At 36.5% G+C, this 24,117-nt stretch overlaps 1 protein-coding gene across 16 annotated transcripts in view; it reads right to left on the bottom strand.

Annotated features, from left to right (window-relative positions):
• The window catches only part of RBFOX1 (RNA binding fox-1 homolog 1), a 1,352,985-nt gene that overhangs the window by 699,719 nt on the left and 629,149 nt on the right, over window positions 1-24,117 (bottom strand). The gene's annotated exons all lie outside the window — the stretch shown is intronic.

Genomic DNA, 24,117 nt, shown 5'->3' with positions numbered 1-24,117 from the left:
TGGGTTTTTTAGGGGGGGGGGGGGGGGGGGGAGGAAGGGGAAGAGATAATATGAATGTAGATGAAATAATGTTTCCTCCTAAAGACCTGCTAAACCAAAAGTAGATAATTGATAAAGTTAATCACAGACCTCTGTGCTACATAATTCACCTTTGCTATATAATTCACCTTCATGAAAAGTGAAATTCCTATTTATTTAGGAAAAAAACCCCCACCATCAAAGACACTTCACCCTTTTTCTTTACTTAAGAATTTTCCTAGTTTTCCTTTTAGTTGTGTCTGAAGGTGGTATATATTGCAAAGGACTCTTCTAGACTTATTTGGGAAGGATTTGCAATAGGTGGAAGCATTATCTTATAGTGTCAGTGCTTGTTCAACCCTAAAAGGTTGGAGCACCTAGATTAGAAATTACTTGAAATGATCTTCTAACGTGAAGCAATTTATAAGAGATTATATATTGAAATAATCAGTCATAATAGTGGAAAGTACATGGGCAAAGTCATCCACACTGGGAAAGAACGCAGAATTTTCAGTCTAATGCTAGAAACCCTGCCTCTTGGATAATGCGGTCTTACCCAGTAGCCTGTATATCCATCCCTTAGCTTACATCAGAAATTAAAGATACAATTTTTGAAAGATATTCAGCACTTATAATCAAGCCTTAAAGTGACAAAATAATCTAAGACATCTCAATTCCATTTCTAGTGGCTGTCCAAATACTGTAGGCTTGTGGTAGATGTTGCTCAATATTTATTCCTGGTTTTAATCTGCTCAATTTATCTGTCATCTAGAAACTGAGACGGGAAGCTTTACAGGTCTTGGAAAGGAAGACACATCTGTTTAGATGGGACCTGGTTAGTTATATTCATGTGTTTCACACATTTAATATCAGAGCTGTTAACATATGCATCCCCTGAAAGAAACTGCTTTTTCAACAGTGATCTATATATGTGAATTCTATCAATACAAATACTATGATGAAAATGTATTAGCTTTTGTCCTCCTCTTTTCTGTTATGTGAGTTCTGGCCAAAATGACACATTGTCATTTGTATCTATTTAGTCCATTCCTGTAGCTAGCCATATGTTTCTGTGTATCAAACAAGCAAATCAGAAATAATACTTCAACAACAGTAATATTTTATATCCAAGAATCCTGCTTACCAGAGTATTTTAAAGGCATCACATGTTCATCAGAACAGTGCCAAAAGAACAATAAGTACCTGCTGAGGCAGAATGGGAAGTGCCATGTCAAATATTGAACATAATGTGCAGATGCTTAAATTTCTTTTGAAATATAATTGCCTGGAAATTTTGAGAGAAAAGACAACTTACACACCTGGTGCTAGAGAGGAAAAGATATAAACTACAGGGCCCTTTCCCTGTAGTTGCATTGGTTCTTGTTTTTCCCAGATTACACCCCTGAATCCTCTCATATCAGGCCATTGTTTCCAACTAACACTTCAGTTCTACCAGGATACTTCCTGCAAGTGATTCAAACAAGTAACTGATGTGTTTGTTCAACAGCGTTACCAATGCCTTCGCTGTGTAACCATGTAACTTACTGTATTTGTGCCCGTTTTCCAAGTCAGGGTTTCTTCTAAAATTTTGTTGCCCAGTTTCTTCTATCTTGAGATGTATAATTGACACTGTACGCGCTACAGAAAAAAGAGCATATGGACATCCTGGAGTGAAAACCTTCAAATGAAAGCACTCCTGGAGATGTAAAATACCTCTTGAAGTGCAATAGATTTCAAACCCTGTGAATTCTGTTGAAAATATATCACATTCAAAAATCTCACCACAAAACCTATTCCTTCATGCAGAGCAGGTGACGTTTCAAGGCTCCAAAATTGCAAATTGAATGTTAATATTAGAATTTAATTCTATTAACTCCAGGAGGTGATGGGAACATTGGCTAGAAGAGAAAGAAGGAGGTGTTTCTTCTGATGTTAAGAGAGAAGAGAGAAGTAAGACGTGCGGGAGCAGGAAAAGTTAATTCAGAGCTCAGTCAGTGGGAAGGCATACAATGTGACTAAAAGAAGTTTGAGAGTAACTAATGACAGGCAACCAGGAATTAAGACGTAACAAGAAGAAATTAAAATCTTTCTTTCTCATCTCATAGACAGCTCTGCATTTGCTGTAGATACTCAGCCAGCAAGGAAGATGGATCAGGACAGAGCATATTATGGCAAAACAACTGTAATATTACAAAGGTGAACCTCAAGTTTAGATTAGTACTTACATTGAATATGTGGGATTGTCAAGATTAGAAGCTCCGTTTGTGCTCAGTCTGGTCCTGCAGCACTACCATGTGGTTCACCGCCTGGCAAGATACACACACCTCCAGGCTACCTGCCTTTCCTTCTCTGCCAATTTACTGAAGTGCTCAAAATAAGCACGAGCCCTGACTCCAGCATTCTGGCATGCCAGTGTGAATCTAGTTTCAAGGAAACCTGTCAAAAAGGAAAATTTCAATTCCCACCCTGAAATGTATACCCCTCTGCTAAACTTGGTAATGCTTCCAGATTCCACTTTTTTTGAACACAATTACTGTACACAACCCCCTATTTCATTATTTATGATAATATCACAACCTGGAAAAACAGAAGAATAACAAAACCCACCTAAATTTCACCTCATTGATTTACTTTAATATGCTTATAAACCAGAAGAGTTCAAGAGTGGGCAGAAAAAACATCCAAACAAGCAGTACCCAAGGATCAATCTTCTCAACAGGAGATATCCTTCTAAGTACCTTTCTGAACACCTCATACCAGTACCTATGTGGGCCTGCAGTATTATTACCTGTGCATCTCCATCTGTTTCACTAGAAGAAAGCATGGTTTGACTTAAAACTCTCCAAAATGAACCAACAGAGAGAAAATAGCTCAAAATAGCACCATGTCATATACTTACAGGCAAAGGAACCAAACCTGGAGAAGAGTCACAGACTATATATATTGACAAGTATCAACTCACATTATGATCTGGAGTCATGAGCTCAGTTCCTTGGAGAGAAAAGGGTTCCTACCCTCCTGTGCTGCACAGACCAGCCTGGGCTTCAGGCTACTGTAGCAACAAACTGTACTTGTTCAGTGTGAAATTAAAATCATCACGAAATCAGACTTGAAACTACGCAAGTCTATGCTGACTGGCAGGCACATCATAATCAGATATCTTTCTAGTCTCTGCTTAATTGCAGGAGCTCAAAATGGCATGCATTTCTTTACTGGCACATGCCTTACTAATTTACCAAGATTTTATATGAGAAAAAGTAGCAATTTTATCATGCCTATCCCTTGATCAACATTACTTTGTGCTGAAAATTGCTCAATGATCTTTATACTTAATATCATATAAGAATATGATACAATAATATGATACCATAAGAAATATGATATTAAAGTTTAAAACCTTCAGTGTTTTCTTCAGGCTTTGGTATCCAATGACAAAGACAAAATTACCTCAAGCCATTTTTCTTTTTCAGACACAAACATTTCCTCAGTAATAGGCAAAGGAGATACCATTTACAATTCCAAATTCCATCAATTGTACTGTTAAAGAATCAATACAGGTTAAATATAATTGGTATTGAGAGAGAGTATTTTGGTATAAAGGTTGGTGAGTCTTATTTAAGAAATCTAATACAAGTAAACTTGCCAAAAATTCCAAATGTTGGTTGCCCCAAGGAAAAAAACAAACACCTCCCATCATCAAATCAGTACTGTGACTGCTAATGACTTTCCCATTCATTTCACAACAATTTATATAAAAAAAAAAAGTTCCGTCTAGCTAAGAGCTGTAATAACAGAGGCGAGATGCCACAAAGCCATGCAAAAAAGCAAGACCATGTAAGGAAAGTGTTTTCAGTTAGTGATACACAAAATGTAAGTGACTTAGTATATTGATGCCCGTTTCTATAACATTGCTCACACAACTGTTCTGCTACATGGATTTTACTGTTTTCCTTTCCAGTACCTTCACAACCTTAATGTTATTTCTCAATATATTTTTCACTGCTAAAAATGCTTAATTTGGCTTTTTTCCCTACCATGACTGACGTTATGTATGACCTTGAATTGAATGCCATTGTAGCAAGCTGTCTCTCACCATGGGAGCTCTTTTTTTATAGTGCTTGAGCACAGTATCTTTGATATGGTAAAGCAGCACTTGAACAGCTTATGCAGCACTCAGTAATTTTCTACAGCCACAGAGGTTTATAGTTTGTCCAAGCTTCAGCAGGAACAGCAGTATTTTACACACGCGTAATATCCTTTTAGGAGAGCACTTTTCAAAGTGCTTTGAAAACACTGAGCTTCACAATCCCCCAAAAGGTGGCTAAGAAGGATACAGGTACTGCTGCAGCTACCTATAGTGGCAGGACCAGCAGGTATTTAATAGTGCTCAGTGAAAACAATATATCCAGTTAGAATTACAGTGAGTCTCAAAGGTTTTAAAAAAAAAGTGAAAAGCTTTTTTTTTTTCCCCTACAGAACTCCTTAACAATATGCTTGGACAACTCACTAGCAACAATACCAATACTCATGGGACCAATACATGAGTCTCCATTTTCCTCACCTAATTACAGCAGAGTATGATAAAATCCTAGCAGAAGGTGGTCTGACTAGCTACCTTCTGTAACTCAGTGGAAATACATACAACTCAAAATCTTATCCCAGTGAAATTTCCATCTCAGTGGAATTTCCAAATGAAAGAAAACATATTAAAATAATGAAACTGTCCAGAATTTTGCTGAATCCTGCTCTACCTTTTAATATAAAAATCAAATTAAGATGAAGTCTGCTTTGTGGTGGAATATGAAATAATCATGCTTCCTGTATCAAAAAGAGTTAACGGGATACCAAGTATAACAGCAGTGTAAATATAACTGAAATGACTCAGCAAATAGTGATGAAAAATAATTTTTTTCTGTTTTCTGCTATGCACTGGTTATAATTCAGAAATAGATAAACCAGACAACAACAACAACAAGAAAAAAAAAAAAAGAAAAAAAAAAGGGAGCAGCAGTGGCTGCTTAGGTCTGTGTTCAGTCATCTCACTTGCATTTACATTACCACCACACTTGGCAATCTATCAGCTGTCTGTGCTCTCAGATGCCAAGCATCAGACACAACAGGGGTAACACAACTGTGTCAGACAATTGTCTTTCTACGGCAATTGCCATTTCCATTCGTCATCTGTGGGTTTCACTTCCTATCTAGCACATTACGGGCAAGCGCAGCGCCCGAGTAAGGGTTAAGCTTTACATTGTTCAATTAGGCCTTACTAGTTTTGTAAACTCCATTATTAGTTGAAAAGCACTGCTCCTCGACCAGTCTTGCGGTAGCTGTCAGTGACCCCCAAAGCCAAAAGCTTATCCTCCCGTGACTTAAGCCGTCAACAAGGTTACCCTGTACAGAATTTATGCAATGCTAGTTAAACTTGGTATATACTCCTTGGTATTTGACTGACAGGTGGGAAAAAGCAGAGGGAGATCTCTGTAGCAATGCAACATTTGTCTCTACTTTCCAAAAGTATTCAGAAGGAGCTAAAATAACCAACTGTCCGATATTTTGTATACTCTAGAAATTTCTGAGTGACCATGCAATGTGTATTCAGCAAAAGCAGGGGGAAAAAAGGGGGGGGGGAAGGGGGCAAACTACAAAAGATTTTTCTTCAAACATTAAAAACTATTTTGAGGATGAGGAAGTTTTTCAAAAAATAACAATGAAGTGAACTTTCTTGCAAGTTTTCGATGTGTTTATGACATTTTATTTTTAAATAAGCATTTCAAGGGTATATGAGTGGCTTAGACGAGATACATTAAAACAGTCCTGGCCTCCAGAATGTGGGACACTTACAATGTAAAAGGAATTATACATCACAGGATGTACAGTAGACAAATTAATTTGCACAGGTTATCTACCTTCCAGCAGCTCCACAGATTTTCATGGCCTGTGCAACACTTGAAAGGTTTGCTACAGCCCACCTTCTCCCTTTCCCCCTTCTCCACATTATGCCAGATTATTCTGTTATATAGGTCAAATTCTCATGGAGAAAAGACCCATATCTTTTTTGTGATATATAAGGCCATAGATGTTAACTTTTTAAAGCTGTACCAACCCCATGACAATTATTTTAATTTCATGGAAAAGTCTTTAAATAGATCAGCTTAGTAAATCATTATGAGACACTCTGGTATTAAAAAATCTCCCTCCACAGTGAACTAGGACTACCAATACCAATTTTCAGGAAGCATCCGAAATCTGTGCACAATTTCATACTGTAGCCAAGCATGCCTATTTTTCAGTATTTGAGAAGCACAGGCATGAATTTGCACATGCACTATGTTTACCAATGACGTTAACCTTTCCTTAGAGAGACTGAAAAATAATAGCCTACTGAATAATAATAATAATAATCTACAAATTAATAATTTTGCAAGGGAGATTTTTAAAAGCGTTGATGATTTTGTAGTGCACCCTCAGATTACATGGACATAGCTTAACAAAAAACAAGTTTCAGAGACTATAATTAAAACTGATGGCTTGGGTGATAAAACAGAGGACAAAAAAAATGAAGATTCTTGAGAATTATTAACTGTTTAATCCCCTCAATAAAACAACAAACATTTGTTAGTCTAACTGCAAAATCACTATTACACAACTATGAAAATTACTTCGAAAGTTTCTGACCTTGAATCTGAGGTATTAGTTTTTCCCATTTTTTTTCTCCTTCTGAATATCCTCTTACTTGTATTAGATTTGGTGGTGAATATGGATGTTATTGTTTCATATAACTTTTAAAAACTGCCTAATTTCAGATTCATTTAATTTAAGGCTTACATATATTTATATGCTGCCTGATGTTTTCTCATTAGGTAAGCTGTAAGCTCTCAATTGTTAAATTGAAAGTTCTACTGAAATAAGTATTTCAGAAGGAGAAAAATATTAAATCTATTATGTACACTGGAAAAATACTGCCCAGTCATCAGTTTTTCAAGAAAGTTAAAATATACAGATGGTCTGCTTCCTCCTAGTTTGTGCATTTCCAGACGCTGGATTTTTTTCACTTAATTGACAACCTGCTAATATGCTTTAGCATTCAGACTGAATCCAAAAAGTGATGTCCAGATGCAGAAATGTATGTGTTTCTGCTGCAGGCCTTCAAGGATTAGAATTTCATGGATAGAAAATGTTGGTGAGGTTCATTAGATAATACCCCCCAAAACACAAGAATTCACACTCTGGGGTGGACCAGGTACCCATTTATCTTTTCTCTAGGTGGAGCCAACAGCATCTAGGTAGGTAAGGGGGTAAGAACAGAGCAACCGTACAGCAAACGACTCCTACAGCAATGAGTAGCTCAAGCATCTAAGATAGAACGGACATCCTTGAAGGAGTCATAAAAGTGGTGATCCTGAGCTCCATTACAAAATACACAATAATACTAAATTTACCTCAGAAACCCTGCACTTCTCTTATTCAGCAGTGCATTCATTTATCTTAAAGGCTTTTACGTTCCTTTAAGTTAAATGCAGGAAACTATTGCCAAATGTACTTTGTCATGCAGCTTTACAATGGTCAAGGAACTACCAATACGGACTGGAAAGAAAGCGTTGAAGAAGCCTATTTTCCAAAACATTACATTCTTGCTCTGTAAAAATTACTGTTTATATTATATGTACTGGGATTTTTTTGTTTTGATTTGGTTTGTTAGTTTGGTTTTTATTAAATAGGTAAGAATACAATAATAGTCCCCCAAAACATATCAATACCTCTTGGAGATAAAAGTCTATTTAATAAAAAAACGAAGAATTAAAGTTGAATGGGTATCATTTTGTGAAATTTTAGATATTTGGCTTCAAGACTGTTGCATTAAGCTCTGATTAGCATTTGAGCATGTGAGGTGTACACGTCAATGCAGTGAAAGTCCTAAGAGCATCTGGTTGTGCTAAGCTACCTCAGGTTTTTTGAGACGTTCTAAATACATTGATAGGTATGATATTGCCCAGGATAAACTGATGTAGACTACATTGTTACCACTTGCAGCACTTGGATCATGTAAAGAAACATCAAAATTAGGAGGGGTGGAAGAGGAGGACTGCAAAATTAACAACGCTGCTTTACCTGTTATGCATTAAAGCCACAATATGTTTATTAAGTTTGAGCAATTAAAATAGTTTTCTGTTCGTGATGTTACTAAATTTGGACAGATATAGAGAAGATAGCAGAATCATAAATGAACACAGATAATCTAAAGACAAAGTAGTACAGTAAGTAATTACAACTACAAAATTTAAGATCTGAAACTTCTAGGCATATAGGGGAATATAAATTATGACAGTGCTAAGCAATAAAAACATCTGTTGAATTGATGGGAAACGAAAATTTAAATAAAAACATTTCCTGGTCTGCTCAGCCGTAACAATGTTGTTTTGTTTGTATTCTTTGTAATTTAACTGCTTGACAACTTCATTCAACCTTCAGTAGCAAACACAGGTATTGATTATGTCTGAACATCCTAATGACTGGAGACTGGGACACAAACCATAAAAGCAGAGTTTCTGGTTGCAAGTGAAATTATAGTTTGCCCTACAAGATTGCACAATAAATCAGAGAACAAATCAGCCAACATAGGGCTCTGGGGTCACTGAAGTGATGTTGACACATTACAATAATGAGAACTTGAAACACCTCATGCCCTATTGATTTTTAAGCTGAATCATTGCCACTGCAGGAGATTACAAGACTGTGTACTGGAATCATGACCCACATGGGAGATGCTGATGAAAAATACAAACAATTGCACCAAAATAGTTCTTTACCTGTATCTATTATAACGTAATACCCTTCCCTCGCCCCCCCAAGGTCTCAGACTGCAATTCAATGAACATTTAACTGCTTAACTATCTCTCTTAAAACAACTTTTGTTTTCTATTTTCTTCTTTATCTACATTAATTATGTAGATACATAATGTAGACTTGAAGCAACACTTTCAAACATCTCACAGAAAATGCATAATAGCTAAATCAGCCTACAAGGAATGCTTTTTAATGTTCCAAGTAGCTTTCATGTTTCACTCAATAGCAAATTATTCTGTGATATAAAAATAATTCCAATAATCACCATCTTATTTTCTACATACAGTAGAGAATACAACATGTAAACATCAAAAGCCGTGGCACCAGCTAAAGAAAGAAAATGCTCCTCTTTTTCTTTAACTTCCACTTGATGGAACTGAGAACCAATAAGCTGTTAGAGAGGTGACCAATGACACAAGATGATTACAGTCCTGTCACGACAAAAAGAGCAGTTATAATTTGCACTGCAGTGATTTACTTTAGGAACACATCATTTTGCTTAAGGGGAGAAAATAATACCTCCATTAACATTACCAGCCGAGAGATCTCATACTATGCTGTAGAGGTGCAAGTAAAGGGGAAAACTATTTAACTAGTTCCTCCACAGTAAATAAACCTTGAAATTGTATTTTATTCTTGGCAATAAGTACTTTTTAAGTACTACAATGGTGTTCTTAATAAAGCATAATTGTTTGTCAACTTCCAAGACAGAAGAAAGAAAAGGCTAAAGGAGTAAGTGAAAGGATAACTCTGTGAAGAACGAGGTAACCTATGGCAAATTGGAGAAACTTTTACCTCTCAATGCACTTCCCAATGAAAGGGATTAGAAGTTAGTTAAATATATCCTAAGGATTAGCTCCTGTTAGGCTCCTCAGAGATATGTTTTTAATCAGTAGCTCTGCACTTGGCATTATTCCTTTAGGGAGGGAGGGAGGGGGGGAAATTTTCACATTATTTCTCTTCTTCCATCTGAAATTCAGTGCCATCAGCAAGACTCCAACAAAAGAGGGGACAGAGGACAATGAATCACAATTTATGTTAGAAGCGCAGCCTTAGAAGTTCCTCACAATTTTTAGGGTGCTTATCCTCAACCCACCTCTCTGAGATACAGGCGCGATTCATAACCTTACTTACAATGTCAGATTAAGACAAAAGGGAAGTAGCATCAACAGTCACGTTTTTAAAGAAATACAGGCTTTTGTGTTGTGATCGCATAATGCAGATGTGTTAGGATGCAGTTCTGAAAACATATTTCTCCCAATCTCTGCCACCACCAGAGCAACTACAGTCATTTGTTAATTCCTTCCCTCTTCCCTTTTCCCAGCAATGTAGCTGAAGGTACCTCAGTTTTTCTTTCTGTCCATACCCAAACTGCTGCTACTTTATCTCATACCTAAGCCTGGTAAGTACGCTTAAACTAGTTCATCCTCTCCCTGATCTTCCCCGAGAGGCACACTCGAACAAATCAGTACACATCAACTGCGCTAAGTGCCACAAAACCAGCAGCTATAATCATTATTAATGGAGGAAAAGCACTTCACAGTAGTATCTCCTGTGGAATAGTTGGGGGCCTACTGGCAACTTTAATTACCAACAGGCAACACAGTAACTCTAGTATAGCACAAGCTACCACAAAACCAGTCTTTTCTATGAGGAAAATATAATCTCTCTCCCCTTACAATTTAATAAATTTTTGACAGTGGGAAATACTATTAACAGAAAATCAAATAAAGAGGAAAGAACAAACAGCAAGAAATAAAATGACAAACACTACGGTCTGGAAGACAAGTGGCAGGTCTTTGTAACATATTGAGAAGAGAGAGTGGACATACATGTAGACAGGAGAAACCCCACATTAATTACCAATTTGCCTGTTGGTCCTGCTCACAACCTGTTAACAGCAGATGTGACAGCAACGTGCCCCAGGGGGCTGATCTGCTTTGGGTCAACCCTTTCTCTAAGGACACTATGAACTTCCACAACACAAAGAAGCAAACTCCACTCAGATATTGATACAACCTGTTAGGACTGTGCATGTTTCTCATTTTTTATTGATTGTTTTATGTTCTGAGAACCAGTTCTATTAGATGAAACGTTATATTCAACATTCTCCTTGTAGATCTGTAACTTCTACAGAAAAGAGTGTCAGTAAATATAACAAATCCTTAAGGTCTTTTTGCTAATACCAATCTTAATTAATGGCATGGCACAATTCATTAGCAATAATTTGCACAATCTTTGACGCTGGGCAGCTTTAGAAGATAATCATATTACCATTTACCATTTTTCATCAAAATAAAAGTCAAATAAGCTGAGAAGATAGTCTATTGAGCAAGAAAAGCCAACTCAATTAAAAAAATAGCTTTAAAAATTTTGTATCATGTAAGTAGCGTATAAATATTTGGACAATTAAAATGACTATAAATGCATTATTAACACTCATATTTTGGAAGCAATAGAATGAGAAAGAGACAGTATTCTGACAAAGAAACTATATCAGCACAAAAAAGACTCACTGCCATTTTCTCTGTTGTTAGCAGTAGGAGAAAGTCTCAGCAGCATCACAAATACTTTGTAAACCTTATTTACAACAAGTCAGGACCCTTTGGCAGAGTCAAACAAGTACCGGCATGTCATATCCTACTAGGAACTTTTCCTATAATTTGCAATAAAGACACACCTGTTTCAGTTGCACAAAGGCTAATCAGTCTGTATGAAAAGAAAATTGTAAAAGTAAGTGGGTCCAAAAGAATATCGATGATAATGGCAGAAGATTGAACTGGTTAGAAGACCCCAAAATTCTCATCTAAAACAAGAGAAATAACACTAAGGCTGCTTATTTTTTAAAGGAAATAAAAAGGACGAACAAATACCAAGACATGCCACAGAGAACTAGAAAGTTCAGTTCTCAGAAAAAAGGACACAGGAATGTGCAATAAAAATTAATACAAAAGCAGGAGGACATCTCCCCTCCCACCAATCTAACCTGTTAGGATTTTTCTAAATACAACACATAAACATAATGGTAAGACTCATTGTCAGAGAGTCTGTTGCCAAAGGAAACTCAAAGAAATCTAAGGAGTGTTCTAGGTGGAATTAAATCTTTATACCCTGACGTCTAAAACCTGTTGCCTTAAGGATCAAACTCATCCCTTTGACATTAAACGGCAAGAGAAACCTTCATGAGGCTTAATAGCAGATTTCCTTTTGGGACAGTTCCATACACCTTCAGCTGAGGGATCTGGTACCCAGTGCCCTGCTCTGCCAAAGCTAAAATAGGTATCAAGCAAGCTCAAGTCTGATCAAGGAGCTGCATTTCTCTCTACCTGGTTCTTTGTCTTCATTTAGAGGGTAACGCTGAAGGTCTTGGAAACACTTACATAATGTGATTTGACTGTTTTGATAAAATTGGGGGGACGGAGGGGGGGGTTAAAGTTTTACTGCTCGGTATTGAAACTGAGCTGGGATTTTCATAATACCCACAAGATGTCACTGTTGCTAAGTAAAAATTTGAAAACGTGCATATTTATCGGAACCCAAATAAAAGTTCAGACATCGTTACTTTCACATTTTGCTTGCTCCTTTAAGGATATCATGGGACAACTTAATATAGCTGAAAGATGCCACAAGGCAGTACACTCAAAACTTCTATGACATTACCAGTTAATGCAGAATGACAACATTGAAAATACTAGAATACTTCTGTTTGTTATCTCTGGGTGATGTTGCTAGTATGTTTGTGTATTCCCACCTCTGCATTCTGCTGGTTTAGTTTTTGAAGGCTGATAAAAATTAATCCATGCTATGTTTATATACCTCATTAAAAAAATAGATTATTAGAGTAAAACCTAAACCTCTCATCAAAAAATAATCAGGTCTGCCCTTTCCCACATCGATGTGGAATGCTGCCAATCCAAACTAAATAACTGGCCCACAAAGCTGTGTCCTGCTTAGAGAACAGGATTTCATACCTGAATGGGGGAGGAAATTATACCATAACCTGCTCCATAACCCTTCAGCACACATCTTTTTTGGACCTATCATTTTAAAACATAAAATACACTTCCTAGAAAATTCATAGTGTTGCTAAGGCACAATCTAATTCAATTCTTTCTCCCAGTCACCCAAACCTGTAGAGAGAATGGAGACCTGAAGGTAACAGAATCACTCTAAAATACATCCTTTATACCTTATAACTAAAAATCCAACTGTATAGATCCTTTAGAACTAGATTTTTCTTGTTGCAATACCATTGACAAAAGATTCAAAGTAGCTTTTCTTGAACACTTGCTTTCTTTTTGATGTCTCAGTACCGGTTTTTTTCCCCTATAATCTCTTTGTAGCTCTTACTAGCCCACACTGTGTCCCGTATTTGGGGTATGACAGGTTAAAAGTCACACTATATCAACTTCTAACTTCAAACACCGTAATGTGATTCATTCTTTTGTGCAGTCACGAATAAAAATCTGTCGCAAATGGGGGATGGGAAGAAGGCACTAGTAAAGTTCAGCTCCCATGAGTGTTTGAGGCTGTTTAATTTGCACTAAAAAGTCCAGCAGATGTATGAAACACTACATAAGGTATAACATATATACCGAGGTATCCAGATATAAACTTAAAACTGCAAGAAAAGAGAGCAGAAAACATGAAAAACTACAAAAGGTAGATGTAAACAGTATTTTACTCAGGATTCCTGTCTCCCTCACCATCTGTACTGACAGACTTCTATTTTTTAACACTTCTACACAAAAAGAAATTAGAAAAGAAATCATAATTGTAAATATTGAAGATGATTGTCATGTTTTTTCAAATCCCCTGCCCATTTGTTACAAGATACTGCTGCGTAACTTGTGTCTTTCTTGTTAACATTTCATGGAGTACTTCCATAAACATACGTTTGTTCTTGTTCTCAACACTTTGTTCCGTCACTGCGACAGATGGCTTTACACTGAAGCATATGAAAATATTAAATTCTTTATAAACCCGTTGAAGTTTGAAATGCCTGCAAGTAATAAGTATCTTGGCAGCTATTTCTTTAATACAGTTATTATGGAATGCTACTTAGTGTTTCCGTATCAGCTTCCTATTTGCTACAGTCTATTCTAAAACTACAGTTTTCTTTGAACTTAATTAATAGTAGCATTGCTTCACTCAAAACAATGTCATTTCTAAGGTGAATAATATGTTTTGCTATTTGTCTGTCCAGAGAAGGGTAAAAGCTAGTTAGAAGAATTATGGTTAGACACAAGAGGGCCTTTTGTCATACCAAAAAGGAGTCGAGAGCACTCTCGGACTTTGCTCCCTACTGTTCCTTCTCTGTCTTTAAGAAAGATGTATTTTCCACAGCAATTGGTAGAGCACTGTCTTCACAGATTTGATTCCAGTTCCCTCTAACACAATCTTATGTCCTATACCAACCTAGCTGTCAACTCTAGCAGCTTAAAAACCCCCATAAAAATAAAATTGAGAAGAAGGTGTCCAACATGCTGCTTCTCACAACACTTACACTGAATCAAGCAACTTCAATGTGAGTTTGTAAACTAAAATTCCCAAGACAAGAACCAATCATGTGCATTGACTGGGTAGGAATGCATCCTCTTAATTTCTATTGTTTCCTCATTCGAAGCTTTTTTTGACAGAGGCTGTTGGTTCCTGTATACAATGTGTTGAATACTACACAGAAAATAGAACAACAGAGCCTCTCTGGCCCGAGGACACTCTTACACTTCTTAAATAGCAAAAATAAGTCTCAACTGCCCTAATATATTCTGTGTAATCAGCTTTTTATTCATAAACCTTAATGTTCTGTCATTAATAGAAGATGGGAAAGTCTGTGCAGTTGTCACAAGAAAAAATTACTTTCTGTAAATAAAGCAAAAATATATTCAAAATAGCTTAGTTTAGGTTATATGTTTGTATTTTAAATTCTAAAGGCAATACTAAAGGAATAAGGGAAGTCCTCGTATGTAATATAGATATTATAAGAGTTTATACAGAAGCAATTCTTTAAATGCATCCAATTTTAAGTATATTATACCTGTCTTGACCATTGTTAAGAGGATTATTCAGTGCTTCCATAAATATAGACCAAGAATTTTTCTCAGAACTGAGTGGTAAACTACATACAAGTTTCACCAGCAATCACATTGTTGTAAGATGAAACACTTGAGAGGAGAGTTGGGAGCAGGGATTGAAGAGGTGCACACCTCTTATTGCACTGTACCTAAAAAAAACCCCCACCAAACCCAAAACAAAACTTGGCACAAAGGAAGATCCAAGATATTACCAGAAACTTTGCAGAAGTATAGTACTTCCCAAACTCTGTTTCTTGGGAAAATATTTATAATATTGATTCATTGCCTAACCTCACAGATGTGTAAGAATAGCAAGAGGTTAAATTCAGAACTTGGTTTAAAAAAATTTTCCTTGGTAGAGACGTAAGAGAGATCCACCTGCTGAATGGGAAATAAGTGCAGCTTTTGAGAAAGACCTTCTATTTTAGTAAAAGGAATACACAGAAATGAGAACAAGTTTTGTCGGTTATAAATTAATTCTGACATTTGCTTTCCAAACCTTTCCTAAAAGCTTCCAGTGATAGAAATGCCATAATCTTCCTAACTCATCTAATTAAATATTAAGCATTCTTACTATCAGGAAGACTTTATAATGCCTAATCTAAATCTTCCTTTGTATTTAGGCCCACAGCTTCACATCCTATTCACTACAGATGTGGAGAAGAACATGTCAATGCTGTTACGTCCAATTACATGTTAGAATTTGTTCCTTTAAGCAAAAATGCAGTCTACTGTCTGCAATGTTGAAAGATCAAATGAAACATTTGTTACTAACTCCAGCTAAACACAAGCATTTTTGCAGTTCTACATCATGCAGGAAAATAAAAAGGAAATTTCTCAGTGGGGAAAAAAAGGACGATGCATTTTAAAAAGCCAAAGTGAAACATGTCAGAGCTGTAATGCCTTCTCTTTTCTTCCATGTTTCCAGTTTTCTTAAAATATTGATAAAATTTGTTAATTTGTTAAAATAACTAAAAAGGATTTGTCATTACCTAACTGTCCTCCGCACCTTCAATGAAATAACCGCCTGAAAAAAATTACTTGGATCCAGTTAGAATTTCACCATCCTTATGCTTCACAGACAAAGATTTGGGGGAATAAGCATATACATCTTGCATGCCATTTTTAAAGATAATTCCCCATAAAAATCTCAGCTTCTTCATCCATCTTTGTCTTCTGTTATCTTAATGGGCAAAATGTCCTTGTCTCCTCTGTCATGCTAAAACTTGAATGAAATAAGAACAACCCAATCCACCTCATTTCTATGAATGCACAACATAGTCTACCCGAGTCATATATTCACAGCATATAGTCAAAGTTTGCATCCTTCTTGTTCTACATCATAGCCAAAGTCAAGCTATACATTAGCCAATGACTCATACACAATTTTTTTTATAGTATTAGTCATTTAGCTGTTCATTATCTAAACAATTTACTACAAATTTCTGGAATAGATTTCCATCATTTTCCATATGTACATAGATCTTCCAAAACTACAGAAGCATTTTCCATTCTAACACTGTTGTGCTTTACCCTCATTTCTGAGTCGCTGAACTAACCCATTGCTCGCAGGTCCACCCAACCGATAGCATAGGATCATGCGATAACACAGGCTGGAAGGAGGTTACCCAAGAACAGTCCTTCAGATCTTCTTGGATATACCCCCTTTAAGTGCAGAGGTGCTAAACTGGTCATGTGGAGTATGATGCTAGCACCACCTCACAGCCCTTCTTCCAAAAGACTTGTCTTCCAAATCCTTGTCTTGCATTTCTTCTTTCCCCACACTTGCCCTAAGAGGTTATATTGGCAGGATAAATGTACTCAGTAATAATTATTCTGAGAAATGATGTGAACCAAGAGCAGGCAGAGCTAATCAACATGTAAATGTATCAGCAAAAGCATTTCACTTTTATCTTTTTATGAGACAGATGCTCACACACACATTTCTACATATACACACTTCTATAAATTTAGGACCATAACAGGTTCCAAATAAAACTTCCTAGTAGACTTCAGCAAAATAATAAACCTCATAACCTCTGCCTCAGTGAAGTCCAATAGGCAGCTTAGAGATCTCAATCAGCTGTGAGAACCACAGTCTCAAATGTCTAACAATGTCTTACAAAAATCATTATATAATCCTGGTTGTGTTATAAATCATGGCCAATATTTGGCTCCCAATCATTAGTTAAACTATTTGAATTCTATGTTTTTATTTAAATGCAAAATGTTCAAAAAGCATGTCTTAGATTAAAAGTAAAGATTACCAAACCAAATAATAATTAGAAAAGGTTGAACCAAAATACAGAAATTAAAACTTGTGTGGGACCTAAACCTGAAGTCTGAATCGGAATCTCTGTCATGAAAGACTGCCACAGTGAGAAAGGGAAACTTTTTTTTCTTCAGGTCCACAGAGAACATGAAACACTAAGGTCATCTGCAGCATGGGAAATTTTCATTTGTCTAGCAAAAAAAAAAAAAAAAAAAAAAAAAAAAAAAAAAAATCAAGACAGAAAAGATAGTTAAGAGCTGGAACATGTAGTCTAGGGAGTTAATGGAACTTCCCTTATTGACAGTTTTTAAGGATTAACTGGATATCTATCACAAATGATACTAGTAAAGATGATACTTTCAGGGTGTAGGGCAAGACTCGATGACATGGAAGAGTGGTCCTCTCCATCACTATTTTTCTATGATCACTGAACACCTCATTTTAACATCAGGATGGAAATTCATTCAGTGCTTGCTCAGCTATGCATAAGTGAAAATGAATGAAAGCAGAATTACCGTACTACCTCCCCTTTTCAGAATGCCTTGCCCCAGGTCTGAATCACAATAACTAATTAGAAGAAATACCAACATACAAACAGGCTTGAGAGTTACTCTGTTTTTCATTGTTCAGTAGTTAACAGAAGCTACAGGAAGAATGTGTGAGATAATAACAGCTGTGTAGTATGGTTGACGGTTATTATTTGCACTTACTCATTTAAGAAGATTGCTTCTTTTTAGTTATGGCATGACTTGATGAATGGACTTTCTCCTCCTATCGGACATGCAAGGACTGCATAGGAGCTCAGTCTACTCTACCTACTGCCTATCCAAAAGATGATCAGCATCCCTGTGTACACTCTTTGTAAAATTTCATTTCATTGACAATTCACAGACTGCAACACATCTCGAGACTGAGCTCTTCTCTGACCCTAGTTTTCTAAGCTCTAAAGACCATCCTCGAGTCACTGTATTAAGAAGGAGTGCAATTAGTGAACCACAGCTACCACATGGAGTTGGTAAAACACTCTATTCTTATGAGTCTAAAATCTGGGCAAAGAGAAGTTCTGCTAAGCTGCCACATAACTGCTGATTTTGATTTACCTGTTCTCATAACTATAGATCTTGAAGATACAATTGGGAATAAAGAAAATACATTAAAATACTCGATGCCATTCTTAACGTCTTCCTTTAGTAAATATTGCTTCTTGTTGTGGCTCAAAGAGCGAACTAGCATGAAGAAAAAGGCTCGTACTTTCAAATACAAAAGTCAAAATGGAATTAAAAGTTGATTCCCATGGCTCCTCTGTTGGTAGAAAGTTCAGTCTGCCACGACTGGATTTTTGACTCTGCTGACACTGGGAAAGCCTCTCAACTGGAATAAAATGCCATTTGAAATGAGATCTGGTTCTTAGATAATTTTGTTCCCCGGCACAGGCAGCGGTACCCTGCTTTTCCTGGTAACTGTCAAGATAAGTGCAGGATTACAGCCTCATGTGGTGCTGGCTTAATTGGCAAGATGGAAAAGCGGGCCATCATGCCACTGCACATCATACAGACCTTACTAATAAATACATCTTTTAAAAATATCAGAAGTCTTCAACTTAAAACATTAGGTGATATTCATTTTCAATCCAGTCTTGCAAAATATGCTAACAAAAAATTAATGGTTTCAGGTTCCTCTGTATCACAACCAAATATCAAACTTTCCCTGCATACACAGCTGACAGGATATATATTCTTCTGAAAAATGAATCTCTTCCTTTTACACACACGACTTGTTGATATCATACATTAAAAGGCTGGGTCGTGAAAAATCAGAGGCCAGAGCTGAACTGCAGTCCCCAGGATTACAATACCACAGGACACGCTGTGTCAGAAAGGTAGAGTAATTTTAAAAAGGTGGACACTTGACGCTAACACGAAAACATACAATTCATGTAAAACAGTACAAAAGGAGAGAGCCGTGATAGTCCATTAGGGCTTGATCTAAATGTCATATCCTTAAAAGACTTGCTCCAGTCTGGCAGTAGTTCTTCAAAGATACCAAGTCTCATCTTAAATGACATGATTCACTGAAATGGTGCTATTTTTGTTAGAGCATCATGTAATAGTGCAAGTTCTCAGCAGCAGGCAAGTAACTCTCCAAAGAAGCAGCAGTCATGTGCCACATATACCTCTCACTTCACTGTAATACATTTCTACAGTTAGAGAGCCATTAGATTCAGGTCAATTAGTAGTCAGAAATAAGTCCTCATATAAGCTGCAATTTACTTACCTGAAAAAAGGATCAAACCTCATTCCTGGATTAGTATTATTCATGTAATCAGAAAGTTCAACTTTAACAAGGAAAATGTTTAAGCTAAACGTAAGCACCTGTCCAGAAAGCACCACGGCACAAGAAGACAGAACAATTTCCATTTGCAAAGGGTGGGAGGTTGTTCTGAGCATTTTACATCACACTCCAAGATACAAGTGGTAAATTGATACTTTTTGCTAAAGTTCTATTCAAGTTCAAGTTTGTCCGTTAGTCGTTAGCACCGAGACTTACATCTGGTTACCTCCCTCCCAGAAACTACCCAGTTAAATTTGCAATAATTACTAGATAGGAAACCTGCTTTAAATTACTGAAAATCAAATCCATAAAAACAAAAGCACAAAACCCCAAATCCTCTGGCTTCCATGTGAAAATTTTGGTTGGATTTCTAATAATCTTTAGCAAAATTCCTATTTTTAATACATATTAAATATTAATTAAAAGAGATTCTCTTATTAATTCCTAAATATTCAACCAGTCTGGTTTTAATTATCTGTACCAAAATGCAGGTACATAAATGAGTAGCTGCTGAACTCCAGGTATACTAAACTGAAGAAAATATTAGTGTTTGCTTCTTCTGAGAATAAAAATATTTGAATAAAAACTGAAGGTGCGAATGCAAAGCAAGAGGATTTTCAAGACTTTCCAGGGCTTGGAGGTGCACTGGTTTTTTGTGAACACCTGACAGAAAAGAACATTTTGAAGTTTTTATGTATCCAAAAAAATACTGGAAGCGTATTAAGTCAGGGCAGTAAAACTGGGCTTTTTGTCATGTTTAATTGCTTGAATTCATAAACTAGTTTTGCTGAATCTGGATGTTACTGTTGACTCAAGCAGTTTCTCCCTTTTAGTACTTCAAAAAAAGTTTATGTGTGTCTCTGTGAAAGGCAACTAAGAAGCCTCTGTGATACTACAGCGTTTTTTTAAAATATTCCTGACCATTAGAAAAATATCACTCTTCAGAAGCCTTATTACTGTGCATGAAATCTGTAATTAACTACAGAACAAAAATAGTGTCTGATTGCAACCTGGTGGAAGAAGCCATACTGTGCTTTATTTTCAATGACAATGAAGGGAAATCGCAGCCTATGCAATTTAACATGGTTAACTGAAATCAAATGCAGAACAGACATGATGAAGACAAATATAAATCAGAAATGCTTACACTCTATTCCAATCCCCCAAAGCAAACACATTCTCACACTGCCTAAATTGAAGTTCAAGTAAAATACAAGTAGTGAGCGTACAATATCACTGAAGACGGCAACTTTGCTACATTCCTTAACACCTCCATTTGATACCTTAAAAACGAAAAAGAAAAAGACTTATTCCTACAGGTACAGAACTCCACAGCTGACAAGAGATCTCAGGCTATAAAATGAAACTTTATTCACAGACAGATTCAGAAAGAAATGCTACCAGAAAAGAGTCTGTCACTTACACATTTATTTCTTTTCACTAACCTGTCTGGTATTTTGCCCAAATGCAATCCCACAGCATTTGAATTTTAGAGAAAACATATTTATGATGCACCTTTTCAATGAAAAGCCTGCATTTTTCTTCCATCTGGTGACTATGTACTTATGGCATGTCTTGTGTCCAAAAAGGCATACTTGTGAAAATCGATCATCTATATATCAGCATGTTCTACTGAATGTTACTTCCTGACAACTCAATTTATGAGACCTAGTCCTTTGTAACATACTCCAGAACAAAATCAAAGGCAGATGACTTTTCTAAATTGATTTTTAGAGGGATTGAAAATATGAATATTTAAGCCAGAATAATAGTTTTGAAAAGTGAACCTTATTCTCATATAAAGTTAATACACTTCAAAAGTTATGCTTAGAACATATAGCTTAGAACTATAGAACATATCCTAGGACATGTTATAAATTACATCCCAGTCTTAAAATTGATGTAAAATCATCTGAAGTAATCAAGGCCCTCTGTAGTCTTTGTTCCCACCTCTAAATTCTAGAAATATACTATCTTGCGACACAATCACTCTAAGAAAAACTCAAAATCTGTATCACTGAAGTCGACTAAAAGCTTGACTTCAGTAGGCTTGAGCTATCTTAAAAATAACTCCTTCTTAGCATGTTACTTACTTAAATTAAAATATGAAGTAAAATTTAGACAAGATATTTTGTATGGTTAGAATTCTCTATGCACTTTTTCCCCTAGTTTACTTTTCATGGTATTTTTTTACAATTACTGCCACAATAACTTAAAAGCAAGAGTTAATCTTTCTCTTCCTTCTCCTTTCCAGTTTGATGCTTCGTTAGCCATTTCTAATGCAGTTAACTTAATAAAATTTATTAAGATTTATTAGCAATATTTTTTCATGACAATAGAAGAAATCCAAACTTCCAATATCGTACTTAAGGACATTTTTCTGGACCCTTTATAGCATTAGAATACCAGAAGGCTTATCACTAAATAAATCAATTTATTACTTGTTCCTGGAAAAGTTTTGTGCTTTATGAGCAAAACTGAGACCCTATGTGAAAGTTTTATCAAAAAAAAATGTGAACAATTCCACGATCAAGATACTACTGAAGTAACTGGTTTGAAGTTAGAAAGAGTGAATATAACACCTTGCTAAATAATAAAGTTGCTTCATCCATCCATTGTTATGTTATTCTGATTTCAAGTAGTTATTTGTGTAGGAGTAGGTAAAAACATGAAGCTCAATCTTTCTAAAACTGTGCTTGGAAAGGGGTATAATCAATTCTACTTACACTTGCCTAGGTATCAGTGTGTTGGATGTTGAGATGGCACGGACTAAATATAACTTCTTGCCCACATATTAAAGGGAAGGCAATGGGAATGCGAGATATTGTATGTTTACAACATCAAAAATACCAAGAAATTAGGTACTGCTTTAGGAAGAAAAACTCTGAAACAGGTAATCCCTAATAGATACGTAGGTTTAAAGGAAGTACAACTGATGATTGACAGACACGCTACACATGCACTCACAGAGAAGCACCTATAAAGGATCAAAACCAAAAGTCCACTTTGTTTCCGTGCAATGATTCAAATATGAAAATGTGATAACATATACCGCTACTGTTCTTGCTGTAGACAAGGGAATGCTGTTTACTTCACAGCGGTTTTGCTCACTTTTCAGAAGTCAACCTCATTTGCATGTTCAAAAAAGAGATCAACAACACAAATATTAAATGTATAAGAAAAAAAGCTCTAATTTATGAACAGAATATCAAGACATTCAAACTTTATAAACGTCTATTGCTTCATTTTAGAAATACGCATGAAAGCAATGTACTGTACATAAGCCTTTTTTTTTTTTTTTTTTTTTTTTAAGTAATTCATAAGCAAAAATAATTGTGAACTCCCTCTTTAATACCTATACAAATCCTGGTTACTTCTGTATCAAGATCAAATTCCTTACCACTACAGAACTGACAAATACAAAGACTGTTTCGGATCTTCCTAAATTCCTACATATCCATCTAAATAAAATACCTGAGGTGGAATTTAACGTACGGTCCTGAAAGCGATGTGATTTTATGGTGCCTGAGCTGCTAGCCAAACCCTTACTGTGCGAGATGCTCGGAGCCCAGCATTCCACTACTAGACCGTACCATAGTCTCCTACATGTGACAGCAAGTCCTTTAAAAAAATATGATACTCCTATTAGAGTATGGAGGAGAGTCCTTTTTTAAAAGCTAGCAAAACCCACTTTCCCTACTCTCCTCAACATTTTTTCCACACTTTGAAGTGTGTGGTTTTCTTAAAGAAAAAAAATTGCTAAGGTCATTGAAAATATTTAAATTACTCTGCAATTATATTCAGCTAGCAACTGATATGCGTTTTTAAATCCCAATCTTTTCTACTCTATTTCTGCTTTTTTAAATGTATATACATATAAGCGGATCGTTAGCCAAATTTAGCTGGATGTTTCAATTGTATTTATTCAGACAACGTTGCTGTTGTTTTACCCCACGTATTTTAGCAAGTACAGCGATACAACTTTGAAATCCTCCTATCAGTTGTGTTTTCTACCATCACGATATCATACTGATAATGCACAGGTACCCTAAAGTTAAAGCAGCCAGAAGTTTGGTCAAGAATCCTGCAAACTGGCTACTAAAAGACAATCATTCATCTGACAAAGCCATTTCTAATGAGATTCCTGCCATATTTCATACAACTGCTAATACGAATCCCATCAAAAGAAAGTTAAAGAGCTCTTTCAGGATGAAGTTCACATAAACTTCGGCCAGTCGCGGAGGAAGCACAGATAAACACACACACACACACACACACACCCACCCTTATTTTCGGTAGGCATCACATACATTCGTGTATTCCCTCACGGAGACAGACCCGTGCCGCGCACACCAACACCCATGACCACAGCCATGAGTGCCGCGCGGGTAACTGTGAGGAGAAGGCGAAGCGCAGCCCCGCCGGCGGTGCCGGCAGTTGACCCACGCACGCCTCGGACGAGCCGCTCCCACGGCTCCCGGCTGCTCTCCCCGCCGTGGCTCGGCGCCCCGCTCTAACCGCCCCCCCCCCCACCCGAAGCCCCGCGCACACGCCGACCTCGCCGCATTCCCGTTG

The sequence above is a fragment of the Accipiter gentilis genome, chromosome 33 (assembly GCF_929443795.1).
Source record: "Accipiter gentilis chromosome 33, bAccGen1.1, whole genome shotgun sequence".
In the NCBI taxonomy this organism is placed as follows: Eukaryota; Metazoa; Chordata; class Aves; order Accipitriformes; family Accipitridae; genus Astur; species Astur gentilis.
The sequence above is the reverse complement of the archived record's forward strand: the minus strand, read 5'-3'. Positions and strand labels throughout refer to the sequence as shown.